The sequence below is a fragment of the Saimiri boliviensis genome, chromosome 3, assembly GCF_048565385.1.
Source record: "Saimiri boliviensis isolate mSaiBol1 chromosome 3, mSaiBol1.pri, whole genome shotgun sequence".
Classification (NCBI taxonomy): Eukaryota; Metazoa; Chordata; class Mammalia; order Primates; family Cebidae; genus Saimiri; species Saimiri boliviensis.
In genome coordinates, this window is record NC_133451.1 from 69796799 (window position 1) to 69821820 (window position 25022).

General features: G+C 42.2%; 1 protein-coding gene across 3 annotated transcripts in view; it reads left to right on the forward strand.

The window, feature by feature from the left end:
- Nucleotides 1–25022, forward strand: part of SHROOM3 (shroom family member 3) — a 379671-nt gene that overhangs the window by 94677 nt on the left and 259972 nt on the right. The gene's annotated exons all lie outside the window — the stretch shown is intronic.

Genomic DNA, 25022 nt, shown 5'->3' on the forward strand with positions numbered 1-25022 from the left:
ATGGAGTAGTTTTCTGTGGTCGCTGCTAAGCTCAGATGAGTTAGCAAATCATATGCCTTCATTACTATTTGGATCTATAACAAGAGTCTTTTTAAAAATCATTCATCATCTAATTTTTCTTTCTTTTTTTTTTTTTTTTTAACACGGAGTTTCGCTCTTGTTACCCAGGTTGAAGTGCAATGGCGCGATCTCGGCTCACCGCAACCTCCGCCTCCTGGGTTCAGGCAATTCTCTTGCCTCAGCCTCCTGAGTAGCTGGGATTACAGGCATGCGCCACCATGCCCAGCTAATTTTTTGTATTTTTAGTAGAGACGGGGTTTCACCATGTTGACCAGGATGGTCTCGATCTCTTGACCTCGTGATCCACCCGCCTCGGCCTCCCAAAGTGCTGGGATTACAGGCTTGAGCCACCGTGCCCGGCCTATTCATCATCTAATTTCTAATATTCATTCCCTTTAAGGGTTTGATTAAAGTCGAATACCTTTGAAAAAACAGTGACATGATTAAACATGTGATTAAAAATATGGAAAAATCTATTTACAGTCAATAAGCCAATAAGGCCTGGCATTTTGTGAAGCCTGTTGGTATGTGTATGTTTGTGTGTGTGTGTGTGTGTGTGCGCACGCACATGTGTGTTATAAAAATTAACTCCAGATGGATTAAAGATTTAAACATAAGACCTAATGCCATAAAAATCATAGAAGAAAACCTAGGCAGTACCATTCAGGACATAAGCATAGGCGAGGACTTCATGACTAAAGCACCAAAAGCAATGGCAACAAAAGCCAAAATAGACAAATGGGATCTAATTAAACTAAAGAACTTCTGCACAGCAAAAGCAACAATTATTAGAGTGAATTGGCAACCAACAAGGGGAAAGAATTTTTGCAATCTACCCATCTTACAAAGGGCTAATATCCAGAATCTACAAAGAACTAAAACAAATATACAAGAAAAAAAAATAATCACATCAAAAAGTGGGCGAAGGATATGAACACTTTTCAAAAGAAGACATTTCTGTGGCCAAGAAACATGAAACAATGCTCATCATCACTGGTCATTAGAGAAATGCAAATCAAAACCACATTGAGATACCATCTCACAACAGTTAGAATGGCGATCATTAAAAAATCTAGAGACAGCAGATGCTGGAGAGGATGTGAAGAAATAGGAATGCTTTTACACTGCTGGTGGGAGTGTAAATTAGTCGAACCATTGTGGAAGACAGTATAGCAATTCCTCAGGGATCTAGAAATGTAGGTACCATTTGACCCAGCAATCCCATTACTGGGTATATACCCAAAGGATTGTAAATCATTCTATTAAAAAGACACATGCACACACATATTTACTGCGGCACTGTTTACAATAGCGAAGACCTGGAACCAACCCAGATGCCCATCAATGATAGGCTAGATAAAGAAAATGTGGTACATATACACCATGGAATACTATACAGCCATAAAAAAGGATAAGTTCATGTCCTTTGCAGGGACATGTATGAATCTGGAATCCATCATTCTCAGCAAACTGATGCAAGAACAGAAGAGCAAACACATATGTTCTCACTCATAAGTGAGTGTTGAACAATGAGAACACATGGACACAGAGAGGGGAACATCACACAGTGGGGTCTGTTGGGGGTGGAGGGCTAGGGGAGGGATAGAAGGGGGTGGGGATATTCGGGAGGGATAACATCAGGAGAAATACCTAATGTAGGTGATGAGGGGATGGAGGCAGCAAACCACCATGGCATATGTATACCTATGTAACAATCCTCCAAGATCTGCACATGTACCCCAGAACTTAAAGTAAATTTTTTTTAAAAAAGACAATTTTCAGAATTATTTTATGATGTCGCTATTACAAACATATTAGCTAACTCTGTAAACTGGTCTAAATTGCTAAGACTTAAATAAAATGTCTTAGAAGACAATGATGGCATTCGAGTCAGTGAGACATAATTTGCTTTGTTTTTAAGTGTTCTATACGGCTATCCTGATAACTATATTCCAAAGCTGTTAAGCTCACATTGCATTCTATGCAAGCCAATACCATGCTTTGCAAAATAGTTTCACATTTTCACACATAACAATAACATTGTAGAAGTGGAGGTGGCAGGTAGATTTGCTGGCAAGATAGTCAAATAGGAAGAGCTCCAGTCTGGTGTGCAGCTCCAGCAAGACCAATGCAGAAGGTGAGCGATTCCTGCATTTCTAACTGAGCCTCTCCTGGTGATACCCAGGCAAACAGGGTCTGGAGTGGACCTCCAGCAAACTCCAGCAGATATGCAGCAAAGGGACCTGATTGTTAGAAGGAAAACTAACAAACAGAAAGGAATAGTAACAACATCACCAACATAAACCAAAGGTAGATAAATCCATGACAATGGGGAGAAACCAGCACAAAAAGGCTAAAAATTCCAAAAACCAGAATGCCTCTTCTCCACCAAAGGATCACAACTCCTTTCCAGCAAGGGAACAAAACTGGATGGAGAATGGTTATGATGAATTAACAAAAGCAGGCTTCAGAAGGTGGTAATAACAAACTCCTCCAAGCTACACGAGCATATTCTAACCCAATACAAGGAAACTAAGAACCTAGAAAAAAGGTTAGATGAATTGCTAGCTAGAATAACCAGCTTAGAAAAGAACATAAATGACCTGATGGGGCTGAAAAACACGGCACAAGAATTGTGTGAAGCATACACAAGTATCAATAGCCAAATTGATTAAGCGGAAGAAAGGATATCAGAGATTGAAGATCAACTCAATGAAATAAAATGAGAAGACAAGATTAAAGGAAAAAGAGTAAAAAATAAAAAACGAACAAAGCCTCTAAGAAATATGGGACTATGTGAAGAGACCAAATATACGTTCGATTGGTGTACCTGAAAGTGATGGGGAGAATGGAACCAAGTTGGAAAACACTCTTCAGGATAGTATCCAGGAGAACTTCCTCAACCTTGCAAGGTAGGCTGACATTCAAATTCAAGAAATACAGACAACACCACAAAGATATTCCTCAAGAAGAGCAACCCAAGACACATAATCTTCACATTCACCAAGGTTCAAATGAAGGAAAATACGTTAAGGGCAGCCAGAGAGAAAAGTTAGGTTACCCATAAAAGGAAGCCCATCAGACTAACAGCAGATCTCTCTGCAGAAACCCTACAAGCCTAAAGAGAGTGATGGCCAATATTCAGCATTTTTAAAGAAAAGAATTTTCAACCCAGAATTGCATATCCAGCCAAACTAAGCTTCATAAGTGAAGGAGAAATAAAATCCTTTACAGACAAGCAAATGCTGAGAGATTTTGTCATCACCAGGCCTGCCTTACAAGAGCTCCTGAAGAAAGCACTAAACATGGAAAAGAACAACTGGCACCAGCCACTGCAATAACATACCAAATTGTAAAGACCATTGATGCTATGAAGAAACTGTATCAACTAACGGGCAAAATAACCAGCTAGCATCATACTGAAAGGATCAAATTCACACATAACTATATTAACCTTAAATGTAAATGGGCTAACTGCCCCAGTTAAAAAACACAGACTGGCAAATAGGCTAGAGTCAAGACCCATTGGTGTCCTGTATTCAGGATACCCATTTCACATGCAAAGACACACATAGGCTCAAAATAAAGGGATAGAGGAAGATTTACCAAGCAAATGGAAAGCAAAAAAAGGCAGAGACTGCAATCCTAGTCTCTGATAAAACAGACTTTAATAAAGATCAAAAGCGACAAAGAAGGGCATTACATAATGGTAAAGGGATCAGTGCAATAAGAGGAGCTAACTATCCTAAATATATACGCACCCAATACAGGAGCACCTAGATTCATAAAGGAACTTCCTGAAGACTTACAAAGGGACTTAGACTCCCACACAGTAATAGTGGGAGATTTTAACACCCCACTGTCAGTATTAGCCAGATCAACAAGCCAGAAAATTAACAAGGTAGGACTTGAACTCAGCTCTGGACCAAGTGGACCTAATAGACATCTGCAGAACTCTCCACCCCAAATCAACAGAATATACGTTCTTCTCAGCACCACATTGCACTTTTCTAAAATTGACCACATAATTGGAAGTAAAACACTCCTCAGCAAATGAAAAAGAACTGAAATTATAACAGTCTCTCAGACCACACTGCAATCAAATTGACTCAGGATTAAGAAACTCACTCAAAATCATACAACTACATGGAAACAGAACAACCTGCTTCTGAATGACTAATGGGTAAATAATGAAATGAAAGCAGAAATAAAGATGTTCTTTGAAACCAATGAGAACAAAGACACAATGTACCAAAATCTCTGGAACACATTTAAAGCAGTGTGTAGAGGGAAATTTAGAGCACTAAATACCCACAAGAGAAAGCAGGAAAGATCTAAAATCGACATCCTAACATCCTCACAATTAAAAGAACTAGAGAAGCAAGAGCAAAAAAATTCAAAAGCTAGCAGAAGAAAAGAAATAACTAGGATCAGAGCAGAACTGAAGGAGATAGAGACAGGAAAAACCCTTTGCAAAAGTCAGTGAATCCAGCAGTTGGTTTTTTGTAAAGATCAATAAAATAGATAGACAACTAGCCAGATTAATAAAGATGAAAAGAGAGAAGAATCAAATAGACACAATAAAAAATGATAAAGGGGATATCACCACCGATCTCACAGAAATAAAAACTACCATCAGAGAATACTATAAACACCTCTATGCAAATAAATTAGAAAATCTAGGCCAGGCACAGTAGCTCATAGCTATAATCCCAGCATATTGGGAGCCCAAGGCAGGTAGATAACCTGAGGTTGGAAGTTTGAGACCAGCCCGACCAACATGGAAAAACCCTATCTCTACTAAAAATACAAAAAAAATTAGCCAGGTGCAGTGGCACATGCTTGTAATCACAACTACTCTGAGGGCTGAGGCAGGAGAATCACTTGAATCTGGAAGGAAGAGGTTGCAGTGAGCCAAAATCATGCCACTGCACTCCATCCTCGGCTGCAGAGGGAGACTTTGTCTCCAAAAAAATGGATAAATTCCTGGACACATACCCCCTCCCAAGACTAATCCAGGTGGAAGTTGAATCCCTGAATAGACCAATAACAAGTTCTGAAATCGAGGCAGCAATTAATAGGCGATCAATCAAAAAGAGTCCAGGACCAGACAGATTCACAGCAGAATTCTACCAGAGATACAAAGGGGAGCAGGTACCATTCCTTCTAAAACTATCTGAAACAATAGAAAAAGAGGAACTTCTCCCCAACTCAGTTTCTGAAGCCAGCATCATCCTGATTCTAAAACCTTGCAGAGACATAACAACAAAAAAAAATTTTAGGCCAATATTCCTGATGAACATTGATGCAAAAATCCTCAATAAAATACTGGCAAACCGAATCCAGCAGCTTATCAAAAAAAAAAAAAAAAAGCTTGTCCACCACGATCAAGTCAGTGCAAGGTTGCTTCAACATATGCAAATCAATAAACATAATCCATCGCATAAACAGAACCAAAGACAAAAATCACAAGATTATCTCAATAGATGCAGAAAAGACCTTTGACAATATTCAACAGCCCTTCAGGCTAAAAACTCTCAATAAACTAAGTATTGATGGAATGTATCTCAAAATGACAAGAGCTATTTATGACAAATCTACAGCCATTATCATACTGAATGGGCAAAAACTCGAAGCATTCCCTTTGAAAACCAACACAAGACAAGGATGCCCTCTCTCACTACTCCTATTCAACATAGCGTTGGAAGTTCCAGCCAGGACAATCAGGCAAGAGAAAGAAATAGCGTATTTAGATAGAAAGAGAGGAAGTCAAATTGTCTCTGTTTGCAGATGACATGATTGTATTTTTTATTTTATTTTTTTGAGACGGAGTTTCGCTCTTGTTACCCAGGCTGGAGTGCAATGGCGTGATCTCGGCTCACAGCAACCTCTGCCTACTGGGTTCAGGCAATTATCCTGCCTCAGCCTCCTGAGTAGCTGGGATTACAGGCAAGTGCCACCATGCCCAGCTAATGTTTTGTATTTTTAGTAGAGACGGGGTTTCACCATGTTGACCAGGATGGTCTCGATCTCTCGACCTCGTGATCCACCTGCCTCGGCCTCCCAAAGTTCTGGGATTACAGGCTTGAGCCACTGCGCCCGGCATGATTGTATATTTTTAAAACCCCATCGTCTCAGCTCAAAATCTCCTTAAGCCAGTAAGCAACTTCAGCAAAGTTTCAGGATACAAAATCAATGTGCAAAAATCACAAGCATTCCAACACACCAATAACAGACAAAACAGAGCCAAATCATGAGTGAACTCCCATTCACAATTGCTGCAAAGAGAATAAAATACCTAGGAATACAGCTTACAAGGGATGTGAAGGGCCTCTTCAGGGAGAACTACAAACCACTGCTCAAGGAAATAAGAGAGGACACAAAAGGAAAAACATTCCATGCTCATGGATAGGAAGAATCAATATTGTAAAAATGTACATACTTACATACTGCTCAAAGTAATTTATAGATTCAATGTTATTCCCATCAAATTACCATTGACTTTCTTCACAGAACTAGAAAAAACTACCTTAAATTTTGTGTGGAACCAAAAATGAGCCTGCATAGCCAGGACAATCCTAAGCCAAAAACTGGAAGCATCATGATACCTGACCTCAAACTATACTACAAGGCTACTGTAACCAAATCAGCATAATACTGGTACCAAAACAGATATATAGACCAATGGAACAGAGCAGAGGCCTCAGAAATAGTGCCAGACATCTACAATAATCTGATCTTTGACAAACCTGACAAAAACAAGCAATGGGAAAAGGATTCCTTATTTAATAAATTGTGTTGGGAAAACTGGCTAGCCAAATGCAGAAAACTGAAACTGGATCCCTTTTTTATATCTTATACAAAAATTAACTCAAGAGGAATTGAAGACTTTAATCTGGATTAAGATGGATTAAAGACCTAAAACCATAAAAACCCTAGAAGAAAACCTAGGTAATACCATTCAGGACGCAGGCATGGGCAAGGACTTCATGTCTAAAACACCAAAAGCAATAGCAACAAAAGCCAAAATTGACAAATGGGATGTAATTAAACTAAAGAGCTTCTGTACAGCGAAAGAAACTATCATGAGAGTGAACAGGCAACCTACAGAATGGGAGAAAATTTTTGCAGTCTATCCATCTGACAAAGGGCTAATATCCAGAATCTACAAAGAACTTTAACAAATTTACAAGAAAAAAAAACCTTATCAAAAAGTGGGTGAAGGATTTGAACAGGTACTTCTCAAAAGAAGACATTTACGCAGCCAAAGAACATTGGAAAAAATGCTCATCATCACTGTCATTAGAGAAATGCAAATCAAAATCACAAGATAGTATCTCATGCCAGTTAGAACGGCAATCATTAAAAGTCAGGAAACAACAGATGCTGGAGAAGGTGTAGAGAAATAGGAACACTGTTGGTGGGAGTGTAAATTAGTTCAATCTTTGTGGAAGACAGCATGGCAATTCCTCAAGGATCTAGAATGAGAAATACCATTTGACCCAGCAATCCCATTACTGGGTATAAACCCAAAGGATTTTAAATCATTCTACTGTAAGGACACATGCACTTGTATGCTGATTGAGGTACTGTTCACAATAGCAAAGACTTGGAACCAACTCGAGTGCCCATCAATGACAGACTGGGTAAAGAAAATGTGGCATATATATATATATATATATATATATATATATATATATATATATATATCATGGAATACTATGCAGCCATAAAAAAAAGGATGAGTTTCTATCCTTTGCAGGGACATGAATGAAGCTGGAAACCATCATTTTCAGCAAACTAACACAAGAACAGAAAACCAAACACTACATGTTCTCACTCATAAGTGGGAGTTGGACAATGAAAACACATGGACACAGGGAGGGGAACATCACATACCGGGGCCTGTTGGGGGGTGGCGGACTGGGGCAGGGATAGCATTAGGAGAAGTACCTAATGCAAATGATGGGTTGATAGGTGCAGCAAACCACCATGGTACATGTATACCTATGTGACAAACATGCACGTTCTGCACATGTACCCCAGAACTTAAAGTATAATAAAAACAAGTGAGGGTGACAAAGTCACTGTGCCCCAGTGATGCCCATGATTAATAAAAGGTGATGTAGGTGATTAACCAGCAGTTGTACATGTTGCCAAATTTACAACTTCTACGTTCAGTATAGGTCACTGTAGTTTATGAATATCTCATTCAATAAAGTTTTTTTTGTTTTTTTTTTTTTTGAGACGGAGTTTCTCTCTTGTTACCCAGGCTGGAGTGCAATGGCGCGATCTCAGCTTACCGCAACCTCCACCTCCTGGGTTCAGGCAGTTCTCCTGCCTCAACCTCCTGAGTAGCTGGGATTACAGGCACGTGCCACCATGCCCAACTAATTTTTTGTATTTTTAGTAGAGACGGGGTTTCACCATGTTGACCAGGATGGTCTCGATCTCTTGACCTCGTGATCCACCCGTCTCGGCCTCCCAAAGTGCTGGGATTACAGGCTTGAGCCACCGCGCCCGGCTCAATAAAGTTTTAAGGGTTCACAGGCCCACTAAGTACTGAGAATACAATAAAACACAATCCTCTACTTTCACCATGTGATCAACTTAGTATTACCAATAATGGGGGTTGGTAAGCAAATCTGTGTCATAATGTGCCTTCTGATGTGATGCACTAGGAAGGACACAGTATCACCCTGTGGTTCCTGCCAAACATGCTTTACTACTTTACTTTTAAATGGTTCTGTTGGCTGGAACAGTGCCCAGGACACTGTTCTCTGCTCTACTGGTCTAAGCTATGACCAGTTTGCTTCTCAGAATTCTTGTTTGGGGCAGTGGCTCACACCTGTAATCTCAGTACTTTGGGAGGCTAAGGCAAGCAAATCACCTGAAGTCAAGAGTTCAAGACCAGCGTGGCCAACATGGCAAAACCCTGTCTTTACTAAAAATGTAAAAAATTAGCCGGGTGTGGTGGTGGGCACCTGTAATCCCAGCTACTCAGAAGGCTGAGACAGGAGAATCGCTTTAACCTGGGAGGCAGAGGTTACAGTGAGCTAAGATTGTGCCACTGCACTCCAGCCTGGGCAACAAAGTGAGACTCTGTCTCAAAAAAGTAAATAAACAAAAATAAAAATAAATGGTTTAGTAAAAAAGAGATTATATATATATATATATATATATATATATAGCTATAGTAATAGCTATATTAATATCTATTTTATGTTTCACATTATACATGTATTTTCTATTAACATCTATATGAACATCTGTATTATATGTCTACTATATCTCACTAAATATGGTTATTCTATTCATTTCCTAGGGCTACTGGAACACAGTCTCACCAACTGGGTAGCTTAAAACAAAAGAAGTTATTCTCTCACAGTTCTGTAGACTTGAAGTCTGACATCAGGGTGGTGGCAGGGCCATGCTCCCTGCAAAGCCTGTAGGGAAGGATCCTCCCCAGACTCCTCCAGCTTCTGGTAGTTGCCAGCACTCGCTGGTGTTCCTTGACTCACTCCAAGCTTTGCCTCCATCTTCACGGGCAATTCTCTCCGTGTGTCTCTGTCTAAACTTCTTTCTTTTCATAAGGACATCACTTATTGGGTTAAGGCCCATCCTAGTTCTGTATGACCTCATCTTAACTTGATTGTATCTGCAAAGACCCTATTTCCAAATAAGGCCATATTTCCAGGTACTGGGCAGACCTGAATTTGAGGTACACTGTTCAACCCACTACAGTATATAAAGATATTATAGAAGGAGAGAGAGGAGGTATAGGATGGGAGCATGTACAATGTAGCAAAATATTAATAGATGATGGATTTTGGTGAAAGGTAGGTGAGTATTCATTTTGCCATTCTTTCAACTTTTCTAAGGTTTGAAACATCCAAATAAAATTAGCATTTGGCCAGGTGTCGTGGCTCATGCCTGTAATCCCAGGAGTTTGGGAGGCCAAGGTGGGTAGATCACAAGGTAAGGAGGTTGAGACCATCCTGGCCAACATTTTGAAACTCCATGTCTACTAAAAATACAAAAATTAGCTGGGCTTGGCAGCCTGTGCCTATAATCCTAGCTACTCTGGAGGCTGAGGCAGGAGAATTACTTGAACCCAGGAGGCAGAGGTTGTAGGGAGCCAAGATCACACCACTGCACTCCAGCCTGGCAACAGAGCTAGACTCTACCTAAAAAAAGTAATAAAAATAAAAATAAAATTTGGGGAAAATACATTATATCAAAAAAAGACATTGCCTTTGTTCTTCAGGCTATGTCGATATTATGGAGGACACGGCGCGAATGCCTCGTGCTGATAGCACTGCAGAGCCCTGCAGGAACAGGAAAGAGCAGACATTACCAGCTGTGCTTGGGAACATTAGGAAGTGTTTCCATGAGAAGTGGCAGCCGGTTGAACAGAGTTTTGAAGGACGGTGTTGGAGTCAGCAGCAGGGATGAAGGTGCACTGGGGAGCTGCTAATTGGCCAGAATGATTGGAACAAAGGGCGTGTGTGTGAAAATGGTGCTGAGGCTGGTGAGAGGCAGGAAACCTGTCATCCAGGATTCTGTCCTGTGAAGACCAGGGGAGCCGTGGCAGAACTTTAAGCAAGGTATAACCTGAGCAAAATTTTGTCTGAGGCTATGGAGCTATGAAGAAGCCTGAAGACAAACTAATTGGAAGACGGGTGGGACAAGGGGACAAGCCAGATGAGAAACACGACTGAGAAGAGTAGAGAGAGAGTGCAATAGTTAGTAGGAGGTGGAGTGTTGGGGCAAATGTTTTTATAAGGAGAGAAATGTAAGCATGTATATATGCCAGGGAGGAAGAGCCAGCAGCACAGGGCAAGCTGCAGGTCTAGGAGAGCAGAGATGATGAAGGAAGCAAGTCCTGGGACATGGGATCCAGAGCACAGGGAGAAAGAGCCCTATTTCTACTGGGATGGTGAGGCAGGGGGCGGCGGGGAGGAGAGGCGTGGGCCTCAGATCTTCTCAGGACCTCATGAAGAACAAGGGAGAGGGCAACAGAGACCAGGCAGAGGCAGAACCGTGGAAGACTGACGGGTGGACAGGAGAAGAGAGGAGAGTGAGCCCAAAGGAGGCAAAAACAGGATTACCTGTGAGGGAATTGTGAGGCAAAATGATTAGCCTTGGTTGGAATGTTATCAGCTGGGGATCAGTATCCTGCCTTAATTAAAAAAACAGGGTTTCTCCCTGCAGGATCCTCCAGGCACACCTGGATGTGGGGGTGTTAGGTTTCACTATCAAACCTTACAAGGGCTTCTTCAATAGATTTGTGTCCAGGATTCCCAGAAAACAGGTTTCCATGAATGCTGCTGATACAGAGTTGGGTTAGTGGGTAGCCCCCTGCCCCACCCCCAAGAGCTTTGTTTGTTAGTTTGTTTATGAAAAGGAAAGGGCATCCCTCGTGTTATTCCATTTAACTGCTAGCTATCCAGGGATTATGGTAACACACAGGGCTACCTGCTCCAGAACTGATGAGATGTGTAGGCTCAAAAACAGGGCAGGCCAAAGGTAGGCATGCCAGGACCTAGGGCTAAAATGATTTCCTCTAACATGGATTTCTTTCTCCATTTCTCACTTCTGCTTTCTTGGTAAGAGTGCCATTTGCAATCCTTCATGTAGTTCCCAGACTTCCCTCATTCTAGAGTTGAATCCAGTACAAAAGAGCAATCATCTCTGTCCCAGCATTTCTGCCAAGTCTAGCCTAGATGAGTGTAGGGGCAGGTGATGTGCTGACTGCTTGGGCCAGGTCAGATATTTTCATTGGAACTACCTGGGCTAGGGCTGGCAAAAGGGGTCCCCACTGAAGGAAGTGTGGGCATGGTTAACAGGAAATGAGCAGAATCACAGAAGCTTGCAGCATTTGGCTTAGTTCCAGAGAGTCTCTGCAGGGCTTTTAAATGCTTTTGTAAAATTAGAGATTCACAGGAAGTTGGAAAAAATAGTACAGGGAGAGGAATTTGACATTGGTACAATGCATGTGTAGGGTTCCATTGCCATTTTGTCACTTATGTAGCCTCTGTAGCCAGCAGTGCAATCAACATATGGGACTATTGCACCACCACAAAGATCTCCCTCATGCAACCCCTGTCTAGTCATGCTGTTTCCTCCACCCGACCATCCCTAACCTCTGGCAACCACTATTCTGCTATCTACTTCGAATTTTGTCCTTTTGAGAATGTTACATAAATAGCATTCCTTTTAATTGCAGAGTAATGTTCCATGGTACGGATAGATGTACAACAGTTTGTTTAACCTCTCACCTTTCGAGGGGCATTTTGGTTGTTTCCAGTTTTTAGCTATTACAAGTAGTGCTGCTGTGAACAGTTGTGCACAGGTTATTGTGTGGACATCAGCTTTCATTTTTCCGGAGTAAATGCCCAGAAGAGTGTAATTGCTAGATTATATGTTTTTAAAGAAACTACCAAACTGTCTTCCAGAGTATCTATAACATTTTACATTCCAATCAGCAATGTATGAGAGATCAAGATTGTCCATATCCTGCTAGCATTTGGTATCTGTATTAGTCCATTCTTACGTTGCTGTAAAGGACTGCCCAAGACTGGGTAATTTATAAAGGAAAGAGGTTTAATTGACTCACAGTTCCACATGGCTGGGGAGGCCTCAGGAAACTTACAATCATGGTAGAAGGCAAAGAAGAAGCAGGCACTTTCTTCACAGGGTGGCAGGACAGAGTGAGTGCCAGCAGAGGAAATGCCAGACACTTAGAAAACCATCAGATCTCATGAGACTCACTATCACAAGTAGAGCATGGGGGAACCACCCCCACGATCCAGTCATCTCTACCTGGTCCTGCCCTTGACACGTGGGGATTATGGGGATTACAATTCAAAATGAGATTTTGGGTGGGGACATAGCCAAACCATATCAGTGTTATTACTATTTTTTTATCTTAGTTATTCTAACAGATATGTAATGATATCTCAATGTGGTGTTAATTTGCATTTCCCTAATGGCTAGTGATGTTGAACATCTTTTGATGTACTTATTTACCATGATGTAACCTCTGTAGTTGGATATTGCCTCACGTCTTTTGTCCATTTTCAGATTAGATTTTTTTTTTTTTTTTGAGATGGAGTCTTGCTCTCTTGCCAGGCTGGAGTGCAGTGGCACAATCTCGGCTCACTGCAACCTCTGCCCCCTGTGTTCAAGCAATTCTGGTGCCTCAGCCTCCCAAGTAGCTGGGATTACAGGCACATGCCACCACACCTAGCTAATTTTTGTATTTTTGGTAGAGACAGGGTTTCAGCATATTGGCCAGCATGGTATCTATCTCCTGACCTCATGATCTGCCTGCCTTAGCCTCCCAAAGTGCTGGGATTACAGGTGTGAGCCACCGCGCCCGACCAATGCAGAGATTTTTAAAGTCTTTTAGTAGCATTCTTAAAGACTTTTAAAATAATTCTTCCAAGTACAGAATATATTTCAATTCAGCTCTCACTAGCAGGGTGTTAACTCTAAACCCATGATTGGCTCAGCATGGATGCAGGATTCAATCCTCTGTTATTCAGTGTGGGCATTTTCCCCACATGTCACACTCAAAAATACCCTGCTACACCCTCTTCTCTTTCCCAGCCATTACCTGAAGCTTACCTCTGAGTTAGAATCTCCAGAGCAGCTTGAACTTCAGCCTCTAGAGTTGCTCCTGACCTCATAATTTGCTATCACACCACCAAGCTGAAACCAAGCTTTGGGAATTACACATCTTTTCCTGAATCCACACGCTCTGTGATATAAAAAAATAAATGTCGGCCGGGCTTGGTGGCTCATGCCTGTAATCCCAGCACTTTTGGAGGCCGAGGCAGGTGGATCATGATGTCAGGAGACCAGTCTGACCAAGATGGTGAAACCCTGCCTCTATTAAAAATACAAAAATAAGCGAGACGTGGTGCGGGTACCTGTAATCCCAGCTACTGAGGAGGCTGAGGCAGGAGAGTCGCTTGAACCAGGAGGCAGAAGTTGCAGTGAGCTGAGATTGTGCCACTGCATTCCAGCCTGGGCAACACAGTGAGACTATGTCTCAAAAAATACGTAAATAAAAAATAAATGTCAGTGTGTTCCTGTGCACTTGGTCCCCTGTGCACCAGCCAGTTTGTAATTTGTCTCCTATCCCAAAAGGCAAAGAGTAAATGGGAAAGAGTAGGAACTTAAAAATGTGACCCCCTAAAGACAGTGGGTCCCCATTGAACATCACTAATTTGCAGGCACAGGAAAGAAATAAAAGAATGTGGAAGAGAATGTCTACAGGAGGAAGTCTTGGGTACACTGTACACCACATGGGACAATAGCCTTCCCTAATGTACTCAGAGTCTCTGGCAGGTTATTTTTAACTGCCACATTGTCAAGTAAATGTTTGTACTTTGATAAGTGTCCTGTCCACTGGCTTGTTCTAAACTCTGGTCTGGGAGCTTACCAGAAGAGCCTAGGAGTGGAATGCAAGAGAGAGGAGCCTGGGTGAGTGAAATATAGTAATGGTTTAGCTGCCAGCCCTGATGTCTATGACAGATCAAACAATCCACTTGCATTGTGTTCCACTGCTTGCATCACCTGGTCATGAGTTGTCAGTGGAATTTGTGGAATGGATTGTTCTCGTGGAGTCACCCAGTATCCCTGAACAATGGGATCATACATTCTTAGTTTTATGTAAGAGCTAAAAAGGAATGTTCCAGCTACCTGATTGGAGGCAGGGAGCTGTTGTTGATGTTTCCCTACTTGGCTTCCTTCTTCCTCTCTCCTTCTCCTTCTCTCTGAAGAAAGAATGAAAGAGACAGGGAGGGAAGGAAAAGAAAGGTAGATCCATTATGTAGAGGTCACTAGAAGAGTGACATTACATGTTGGAGAGAAGATAAATATGAAATATGGAAAATAAGGGGTACTCTGGTTTTCCCTTCATAGAATTTGCTTTTATTTCTTTATTGGGATTTTCCTCAGTGAATAACTGTCTAGAAAAAAGCATCTGGCTGGACGTGGTGGCTCATGCCTGTAATTCCAGCACTTTGGGAAGCCAAGGCAGCCAGATCACCTGAGTTCAGGAGTTTGAGACCAGCCTGGCCAACATGGTGAAACCTCGTCTCTACTAAAAATACAAAAATTAGCTGGGCATGGTGGCACACGCCTGTAATCCCAGCTTCTTGGGAGGCTGAGGCAGGAGAATCGCTTGAACTTGGGAGGGAGAGGTTGCAGTGAGCCAAGATTGCGTCACCGCACTCCAGTCTGTAACATTTCAGGAGTGCTTTTAGTTGCATGTAACAGAAAACTTACTCCAACTGGGTAAAACAGAAAAAGAGATTGATTAACTCAGCACTGGAAAGTTTAGAAGTAGTGGTTTCAGTGTTGGTTTGATTTAGTAACTTGTCTTTTTTTTTTTTTTTTTACCTTTTACGGTGTTGCTTTCAAACAAAGGCTGGCTCCATGCTTCTGGATTCATTTCCAAAATCCCCGCAAGTACTTTTCACAACTCCTGAAGAAGAGACTTGTTCTTAATGCTAGATGGATTGCCTCTGACCAGCCCTGCTGGCCTGGGAAATGTCACATGCGGACTGGCTGAGGCTTGGCTCTCCTGAACCAGTCCCCACAGCTGGTGGTGGAATGGCCCTGCTGATTTAAATACCATGGTTCTTCACAAGGGAGGGTGAATGGATATTGGGGCAACAACTGCAATGTTTACTACTACATCTTCTTTAAAAAGTTATTCTAATTTCTTCACTGATGATTAAAATCCTTTAAGAGAGCATCAAGCCTCTCATTCTAAAACGTGAGATAAAATAGTAACAGTGAATTAATTTACCCTAAAACATGTTGCAGGAATAAATTTTTGCAATCACATTTGTCAGGTGAACCAAGAAATAATTTTATTTCTCTATCATTAAATTAAATTAACTCATAAGCTCCAATTTCTTGGTAATAGAAAAACTATATCTTTCTAATTCAAGATAAATAAAATTACTTGTTTAGAACTCAGTCTTTCTTTCCTTTTTTTTTTTTTTTGAGACAGGGTCTTACTATGTTGCCCAGGCTGTACTTGAACTCCTAGGCTCAAGCAAATCATCATTCCTCAGCTTCCTAAGTAGCTTGGGACTATAGGCTTGCACCACCATGCCCAGCAAAACTCAGTATTTCTTGAGTAAATTCTTAGTCAATACAAGACTTTTCTCCTCTCCCTATTCTTTTTTTTTTTTTTTTTTCTTTGAGGCGGGAGTTTCGCTCTTGTTACCCAGGCTGAAGTGCAATGGCTCGATCTCGGCTCACTGCAACCTCCGCCTCCTGGGTTCAGGTAATTCTCCTGCCTCAGCCTCCTGAGTAGCTGGGATTACAGGCACACGCCACCATGCCCAGCTAATTTTTTTGGTATTTTTAGTAGAGACGGGGTTTCACCATGTTGACCAGGATGGTCTCGATCTCTTGACCTTGTGATCCACCCGCCTTGGCCTCCCAAAGTGCTGGGATTACAGGCTTGAGCCACTGCGCCCGGCCTCCTCTCCCTATTCTTTAAATCTTCTCCTGAAGAATGATCTTGGTTCCTGTGGTTCTTACATATGATCTTGATATTAATGAGTGAGAAACTGTGATGCCTTCCTTGTGAAGAGGCCTCTTCTGAGATGGCTTTGGCTATTCTCACCACCATCCACTGCTGGTTTTCACAGTCTAAAGTTGCCCTTTGACTCCCAGGTCCATGCAACCATAAAGGCATTCCCAGTCCATTGGATTTCTCTCAGGCAAACTTGCTGGAGCTCATGGGGAAGCATGTGGCGAAAACCATGTGAAAAATTCAGATGCTCTTCTGTGCTACTGTAATGTTTCCAGAAACATGGAGGTAGAGATGGTGGGTCTCTCTTACATAGTTTCTCTGGCTGGATCTGCCCTGTGGCCATTGATATTCTACTTGCAGTTGCTTATGTTGGCTTAGGGCTCTCCATGAGAATATCTCTTTGTAGGACTCCTGGTGGAAAGTGGAGGCGTAGGGCCTCCTGCTCCGAGATCCCCAAACCCATCTGAGGTTTTATTACTAACCCTACCCATAGGACCACACATTCCAAGAGCTACTCTGACTTACTCTCTTGCTGTATTTCCCAGTTCTCCTGCTTTGCTTCAAGTCCAGCAAAGACTTTTTAAAAATCTTCTTTGTCTAGTTTGGGGAGAGGAGCTTATATAATTTTGTGTTCTTTTGAATTTCTTAGTTATGGCATAAATCCTACTATTCAGTAGTTTTGTTCTAGGGCTGGACTCCGGTCATGTGATTTGGAGTGATTTTTCTCAGCTTTAGCAATACAGACATTGAATAGTATGGTACACTCAAGCTTTGCCTCTTATTAATTTTGTTTGTAGAAATACTCTGGGCACAATTTGTGCTGGGGCTCCTGGTCTAGTTCTCTTGAGGTGATCAGTCAAATGTGGAGATCTAATGTTCACTTTTCTTCAGAGATTCTCTTTTTTTTTTTTTTTTTTTTTTTTTGAGACGGAGTTTCGCTCTTGTTACCCAGGCTGGAGTGCAATGGCGCGATCTCGGCTCACCGCAACCTCCGCCTCCTGGGTTCAGGCAATTCTCCTGCCTCAGCCTCCTGAGTAGCTGGGATTACAGGCACGTGCCACCATGCCCAGCTAATTTTTTGTATCTTTAGTAGAGACGGGGTTTCACCATGTTGACCAGGATGGTCTCGATCTCTCGACCTCGTGATCCACCCGCCTTGGCCTCCCAAAGTGCTGGGATTACAGGCTTGAGCCACCGCGCCCAGCTGCAGAGATTCTCATTTTTAACACTGGAGAAAAAATGGTCTTGTCTGAAAAGTTTTTGCTTGCCAAGCATCTGGAAAGGCTTTAGGAATAAATGACTACTGCTTCTGCTGTTTCAGCAATGGGTTAGTGTGATAACACGCAGATTAACATGTTGGATAAACATTAGTAAAGCCCAGCTGTATACTTTTAGGGCATTTTTTCTTTTTCTGTGGGGCATCTGCTTCGTGAAGTGGTACCTACAAATTCAGAGCTTGCAGAACAAGGCCTTGATCAGCAGCTGTGATGGCCAGGTCACAGCCACAGCTTGACTTTTCATCCTCCAGGGTTTTGTTAATCTCCTTCAGTGCTTAACCAAGAGTAATTCTGTTAAAATGTGTGGGAGTTCCCTCAGGATTAAAACTCCTATGTGTATCAGTCTGTTATCTTTAGTATATTTCATTACCTTTCCCCTTTTCCGAGCAGACATTGGATCTAAGGTTCTAGGTGAAGAAGCAATAAACACTCATAAGATGAAAAGTATAACTTGGAGGGCCGGGCGCGGTGGCTCAAGCCTGTAATCCCAGCACTTTGGGAGGCCGAGGCGGGTGGATCACGAGGTCAAGAGATCGAGACCATCCTGGTCAACATGGTGAAACCCCGTCTCTACTAAAAACACAAAAAAGTAGCTGGGCATGGTGGCGCTTGCCTGTAATCCCAGCTAGTCAGGAGGCTGAGGCAGGAGAATTGCCTGAACCCAGGAGGCGGAGGTTGCGGTGAGCCGAGATCGCGCCATTGCACTCCAGCCTGGATAACAAGAGCGAAACTCCGTCTCAAAAAAAAAAAAAAAAAAAAGAAAGAAAAGAAAAGTATAACTTGGAGGAAGAAACCCCAGGGAAAGGTCGTTTTGTCTCCAGGTAAACATGAGACAGATCACATGAGATCTTTAATTCCTATGCCTGTACAAGCTTCCACAAATGCAACGTGGAGCAGAGAGGACCAGATCAACAAGCAGCACTAAGGAGATAACCCTGTGCCTCCATCCTGTGACTAGAGACTATCACACACGGGAGGCTGCGTGCTGAGGAGCTGATGTTGGAGGAGTATCCTCCTAACCAGCTTCTCACTGGATTCAGATGTATAAAAAGAAAAGATTGCCAAGGAATGTACTTGCTTTCCCAAATTGCGTAGGGTACATTCAATTTGCCTAAAGCAGCGACTCCCTATCCTCCTAGTGTAATAATAATAGCTGTGCTCTTTACTTGGCTCTGAGATTTCTACCCTCAAAACCCTCCCACTTGGTGTAAATATAGCAGAACCTTTTTACAGTATAACCAATAGGATTTCTATTAATGCAGTAGTCAAATGGTGACCCTAAAAGCACTGAACATTGAAAACACAATCCAATAAGATAACCCAGTAACGTGAGCATTTGTCCTATGTCCCAACACTAGCATCACAAAGAGACTTAGCTTTAGTCGCTCCTCAAATAGAAACAAATATAATTCATTCTGGGGAGCTGTGTGAGAATATTACATTACACAAACTGATGGTTCTCAGTATAAAAAGCACAGTCTTTGTAGGCACAGCCTTGGGTTTAAGCCTCACGTTAGCCACTTTCCTAACCCTGGCAAGGTGATGAACCCTATCCAAACGAGCTTTCCATCCAGTGCATCATGAAGGGTTTACACATGTGCTGAGAGACCAATCCTCTCAGTTCTTTTTCTTTCTTTCTTTCTTTTTTTTTTTTTTTTGAGACAGAGTTTTGCTCTTTGTTGCCCAGGCTGGAGTGCAGTGGCGCAATCTTGGCTCACTGCAGCCTCTGCCTCCCGGGTTCAAGCAATTCTTCTCTCTGAGCCTCCCGAGTAGCTAGGATTGCAGGTGCCTGCCACCTCGCCCAGCTAATTTTTCTATTTTTAGTAGAGACAGGTTTTCTCCGTGATGTCCAGACTGGTCTTGAGCTCCTTACCTCAAGTGATCTTCCCGCCTCAGCCTCCCAAAGTGCTGGGATTACAGGCATGGACCACCACGCTCAGCCCTCAGTTCTTGAGGAGGTACTTGCTGTGATGTGAAAAAAACTAGAAACATCGTCATCCTCTCAGTTTCTTCATCTCTCAGTCATAATTGTATTTTTCTCATGGAGTTGCTGTAAGGATTAAATATGGAACCCTACAAGGTGTTCAGTACAGCACTTAGTAAGTGATTACCAAATCATAGCATGTCTGGTCTATACAGTCCTCGGCCAACCATTCACTTTGGCCAGCATTTGGAAAATGTCTGAAGATAATTACTTCCAAACTATTGCACAAAGAGAATCCTGAAAGCCAAGAGCAAGGCCATCAAACAAGTGATTCCTCTCCAGGAAAGTCAGGCCATCCTAGATTTAACATAATGATGGCCATTGGAACAAATTCTAGCTTTGCCTGCCAACTTGCTCTTTTAGGCATCCTTCTTTCGCAATAACTAGCTAGAAAAGTATGAATGCTTCAGTTCCCTATTCCACTGAAAATAAAATGATTTCCTCAAATTTGAGAGCTGTCACAGTTTGTTTCCAATATACAATAGTACCCGTATCCACAGGAGAAACATTCCAAGACCCCTAGTGGATGCCAGAAACCCTGGACAGTACCGAATCCAATTGTCATCAATTGGAACACATTTCTGTTCGTGTCTTCCACCCACAAACTTAATGCCTTTTCCATCTTAACGGAGCACTTACCATACCCTGTGGCCATAACTTTCGCAGTTTGAGCTATGATAGCAAAACTAGCATAAATTTGTTTTTCTCGTCTTCCCAATTTCATGGATAGATTTGCTCTTACTGTAGATTTTAGCAACCTCAACATACATTTTTTTTTTTCATATTAAGTCAAGAACTTCCACTTTTTCACTTAAAGGAAGCACTTTATGGGCAGCTTCTCTCTGGTGTATCTGAGAGCATCACCAGTGCTCTGGGGATTGCCAGCATCACTCCTCCTGCACTTTAGAACCATTATTGAGTAAATGAGGAGTACTTGAACATAAGCACTGTGATACTGCAACAGTCAATTGGAAAACTAGCAGCTACTGACCAGCGGACAGGTGGCAGCTATAGTGTGGATATGCTGGGCAAAGGGAGGATTCACTTCCCTCAGCCCAGTGGAGTTGGACACTGCCAAATTTCATAATTCTACTCAGAATAGTGCACAATTTCAAAGTGATGAATTGTTCATTTCTGGAATTTTCCATTGAATATTTTTGGACCATGGCTGACTGAGATAATTAAAAGTACAGAATGTGAAACCATTAATAAGGGAGAATCAGGGCCCAGATTATTATTTGTCTTCATATATCTGGGTCTTGAGGAGCTATCATTGTATTTTGTTTGACCTCTGGGCACCCTGGGCACAGTTCCCTATTCTGTGCCTACTTTGAGGAGTTGTATATGAGGATCAGAGGTGGCAAGACCATCTGTAAAAGGCAGATATGTAATTAAATTGAAAAGACATTTAAAAACCTAAAAGATTAGTGAGTTCCCAGAGAAACTCAATGGCAGATGTCACTGGAATCAAGAACCATTGCTCTCATGTCTAGAAAACCTGTTTCCAAAATGTTCCCTTTTGCTGCCAAGGGATCAGCTGCTCCAGTAGCTCAGTATCTTGGCAACTGTGGGAAGAGGACAGAGGTGAAGAATCTCTGGGCTCGTTAGACATCACCTTAGAGAACCCTGATGTGGGAAAGCAGAGAATGAACCCACAATGGTTGCAGGATGTTTGAAAGCAACACACTATGAAAATGTTTCATATTTAAAAAACAAAGTAATAAGCATGTAAAACACTACCTTCTTTCCTAAACCAAATCAGCTGATTGGATGTAAAAAATAATAACCAGGCTGGGAACAGTGGCTCGTGCCTGTAATCCCAGCACTTTGGGAGGCCAAGGTGGGTGGATCACATGAGGTCAGAAGTTCAAGACCAACCTGGCCAACATGGCGGAATCCCATCTCTACTAAAAATGCAAAAATTAGCTGGGAGTGTTGGCACACACTAGTAATCCCAGCTACTTGGGAGGCTGAGGCAGGAGAATTGGTCCAACCCAGAAGGCAGAGGTTGCAGTAAGCCAAGATTGTGCCATTGCACGCCAGCCTGGGAGACAGAGTGAGACTCTGTCTCAATAATAATAAACATCAAATATTACATGCACTTAATTTTTTTTTTTTTTTAGGTGGAGTCTTGTTCTGTTGCCAGGCTGGAGTGCAGTGGTACAATCTCGGCTCACTGCAACCTCTGCCTCCTGGGTTCAAGCAATTCTTCCACCTCAGCCTCCTGAGTAGCTGGGACCACAGGCGAGTGCCCCCACATCCAGCTAATTTTTGTATTTTTAGTAGATACGGGGTTTCACCATGTTGGCCAGGATGGTCTTGATCTCTTGACCTTGTGATCTGCCTACCTCAGCCTCCCAAAGGTCTGGGATTACAGGCATGAGCCACCATGCCTGGCCGCACTTAATTTTTTAAAAGGAGTTTGCTGGGAAGCTAACAACATAGAAATTAAGGAAGTCTTACTGAGTTTTGTTTTCACAACTGCAGAACACACTCCTATGTCTGGAATAGTGTCTGAGAGCACAGAAATGGGAATCTGAAAACTGGGTTTCCAATAACTGCTTTGCAAATATTTAGCTCTGTGACCCTGGATAGGACAAAGACAATCTGGATGCATCATTCCACACCTGTAAAATTATTATTTATAAGGTTCAAGCGTCTGTAGCATGAAATTCAAAGACCCAAAGATCTAATAAAGAGATTACGGAGAAAAGACCTGACCCGGTGCCTGGTATGCAGTAGGTATGCAATGAGGTAGCCTCTTGGTATGTGTATAAAGCACACAGCTCCAAGATTTCAGGGCTGAGTGGAGCCTTATGGGTTGTTCCATATTTTCTATTTGTCTTTGCATGTTTCCATTCTGACCCACTGTGCATTGATTTTAAAGATTAAACTCTCATAAAACAACCTCGGCCGGGCGCGGTGGCTCAAGCCTGTAATCCCAGCACTTTGGGAGGCCGAGGCGGGTGGATCACGAGGTCGAGATCGAGACCATCCTGGTCAACATGGTGAAACCCCGTCTCTACTAAAAATACAAAAAATTAGCTGGGCATGGTGGCGTGTGCCTGTAATCCCAGCTACTCAGGAGGCTGAGGCAGGAGAATTGCCTGAACCCAGGAGGCGGAGGTTGCGGTGAGCCGAGATCACGCCATTGCACTCCAGCCTGGGCAACAAGAGCAAAACTCCATCTCAAAAAAAAAAAAAAAAAAAAACAACAACAACCTCAGTTTCTGCATTTCTAAGTTACTGGGGGTAAAAAGTACCTTCACGGAAGCCCCTAAGTCCAAACATACATGTTTACCATGATCACAGCACTACTGTGTGGCAGATAAATTGTCAATTTAGTTGTCTATGTCCCTTGACCAAGAACTTCTTGACATACAGGGACTCCTACTTTTTGAGCTCTATATCCCCGGGACCTAGCACAACATCTGCTATGAAGCAGTTGCTCAATATACATTTATTGTTTACATTGACCATTGAAACATGATTGAAATTTATGTAGACTTATGTGAAGAAATAATAAGTTAGCAGAAGAGTTGTGTCCTGGTTGAAATGGGACACATAAGGGCAAGCACGTGTCATTGCCAAACATCCCTTCAGGGTGGTCAGCATCCTTAGTCCACTGTTTCTCATCATGGTTACAAGAGAAATGCAATCTCTGATGGGTACTCTGCCCACTGTTCTGGGCCTACCTATCCATAAATCCATTCCTGTGCCTTTCCCAGAAGGCTAACCCCTGCCAGCTACACTCTCAGTCTCCCTAGTCAACTGGCTTCTAAAAAGAGAAATGGACGCTTAACATGACACATGCTCTGCTGTCCTCATTTTGACTTCTTCCTTAAGGACCATAGAAAAGAATTACTCTCTGGATCCGTTTTTTTATGATAATTAAAGAGCCCTTATAGCAAATGGACTAAATGCTTCCCAGGTTCAGCTCAATAACCCCTTCCTTCCAAAAGACCATTCTACTCCTGCCTCAGTGGTTACTCTGGTCTGAACACACATAGCACTTTCAGTTTCTAAGTCATGTTTGATACTTGAGAGCTACTACGTTGTATTGCTATTTACCTTTCTTGTAGGCCTTTCATTTTCAACTAGACTATAAGAGAGTAGACTTCATTAACTGGAAGTTTTGTATCCTCTAGGCCTAGCACACAGTAGGTACTGAAAATACCAATCCTTTATAATGGTACCGATGAAAAAATTATCATTCCCACTGGATGTTGTCAGTTACTGGGAGGCATGTTGCCTAATGGACTTTGAAGTTAAGCCTGAATTCTGATTCTTCCCCCATATTTGATATTTAACTTTGGGCAAATTATTTCCATTCCTTCTTTGAAAATGGCAACAATACTGTCTTAGGATTATTAGGATAAAATATTTTAACTTTAACTAATTAGCACCTGGGAACCAATGCCAAATGGAAGTTACGGTGATCTCAATGACAACAATAATACTTAGGGGACTGCTGCATAATATCCTGGACAACATTTTATCCCAAACTTCCACTATAGGAAGTAGAAGCCAGATGTGCCAAAACATTTTAAAATAGCTATTTTATTGAAGTGATTTCATGTTTCTAGAAAACCAGCCAGCAATAGAAATCAGCCCCTCACTGATGGTTAGTGATCATTTGAATGACCCATCGTTATAAGCAGGGAGGCTGGCCAGGAGGCATGCCACAGCCATTTTATTGGAATAACTTGGCTGTCACCACATCCCCACACCCATCTCTCTCCTACAGCACAGTTTTGACTGATTGAAGTTAATTTGGGCAAGAATTCCCAGACAGGGAAAAACAAATAAGCGTATCAGGAGGTCAAAAGAGAAGAATAAACCAGGAGGGGAGGCAAAAATGTGGAGCTGGTAATTGGAAGATAATGGATGTGGGGTGGGTTACAGCAACACAGTAGGAGGGGGATCCAGGCACCCAGAGCTTCCTCGGGCACGTGAGTGAGGCCCAGCCTTACAACTCATCTTATAAGGTCTATGAAGCATGGACTTCAAAATATTTGGCCCACCTAGTATGGAATTTGGGCAAATGCCACTATTGAACAAAGCCATTGACAAATTGCTTTTCTTTCACTTCCTTCACTGGCAGGACCTTCTGTTTATGCCTCCTTAGATGCAA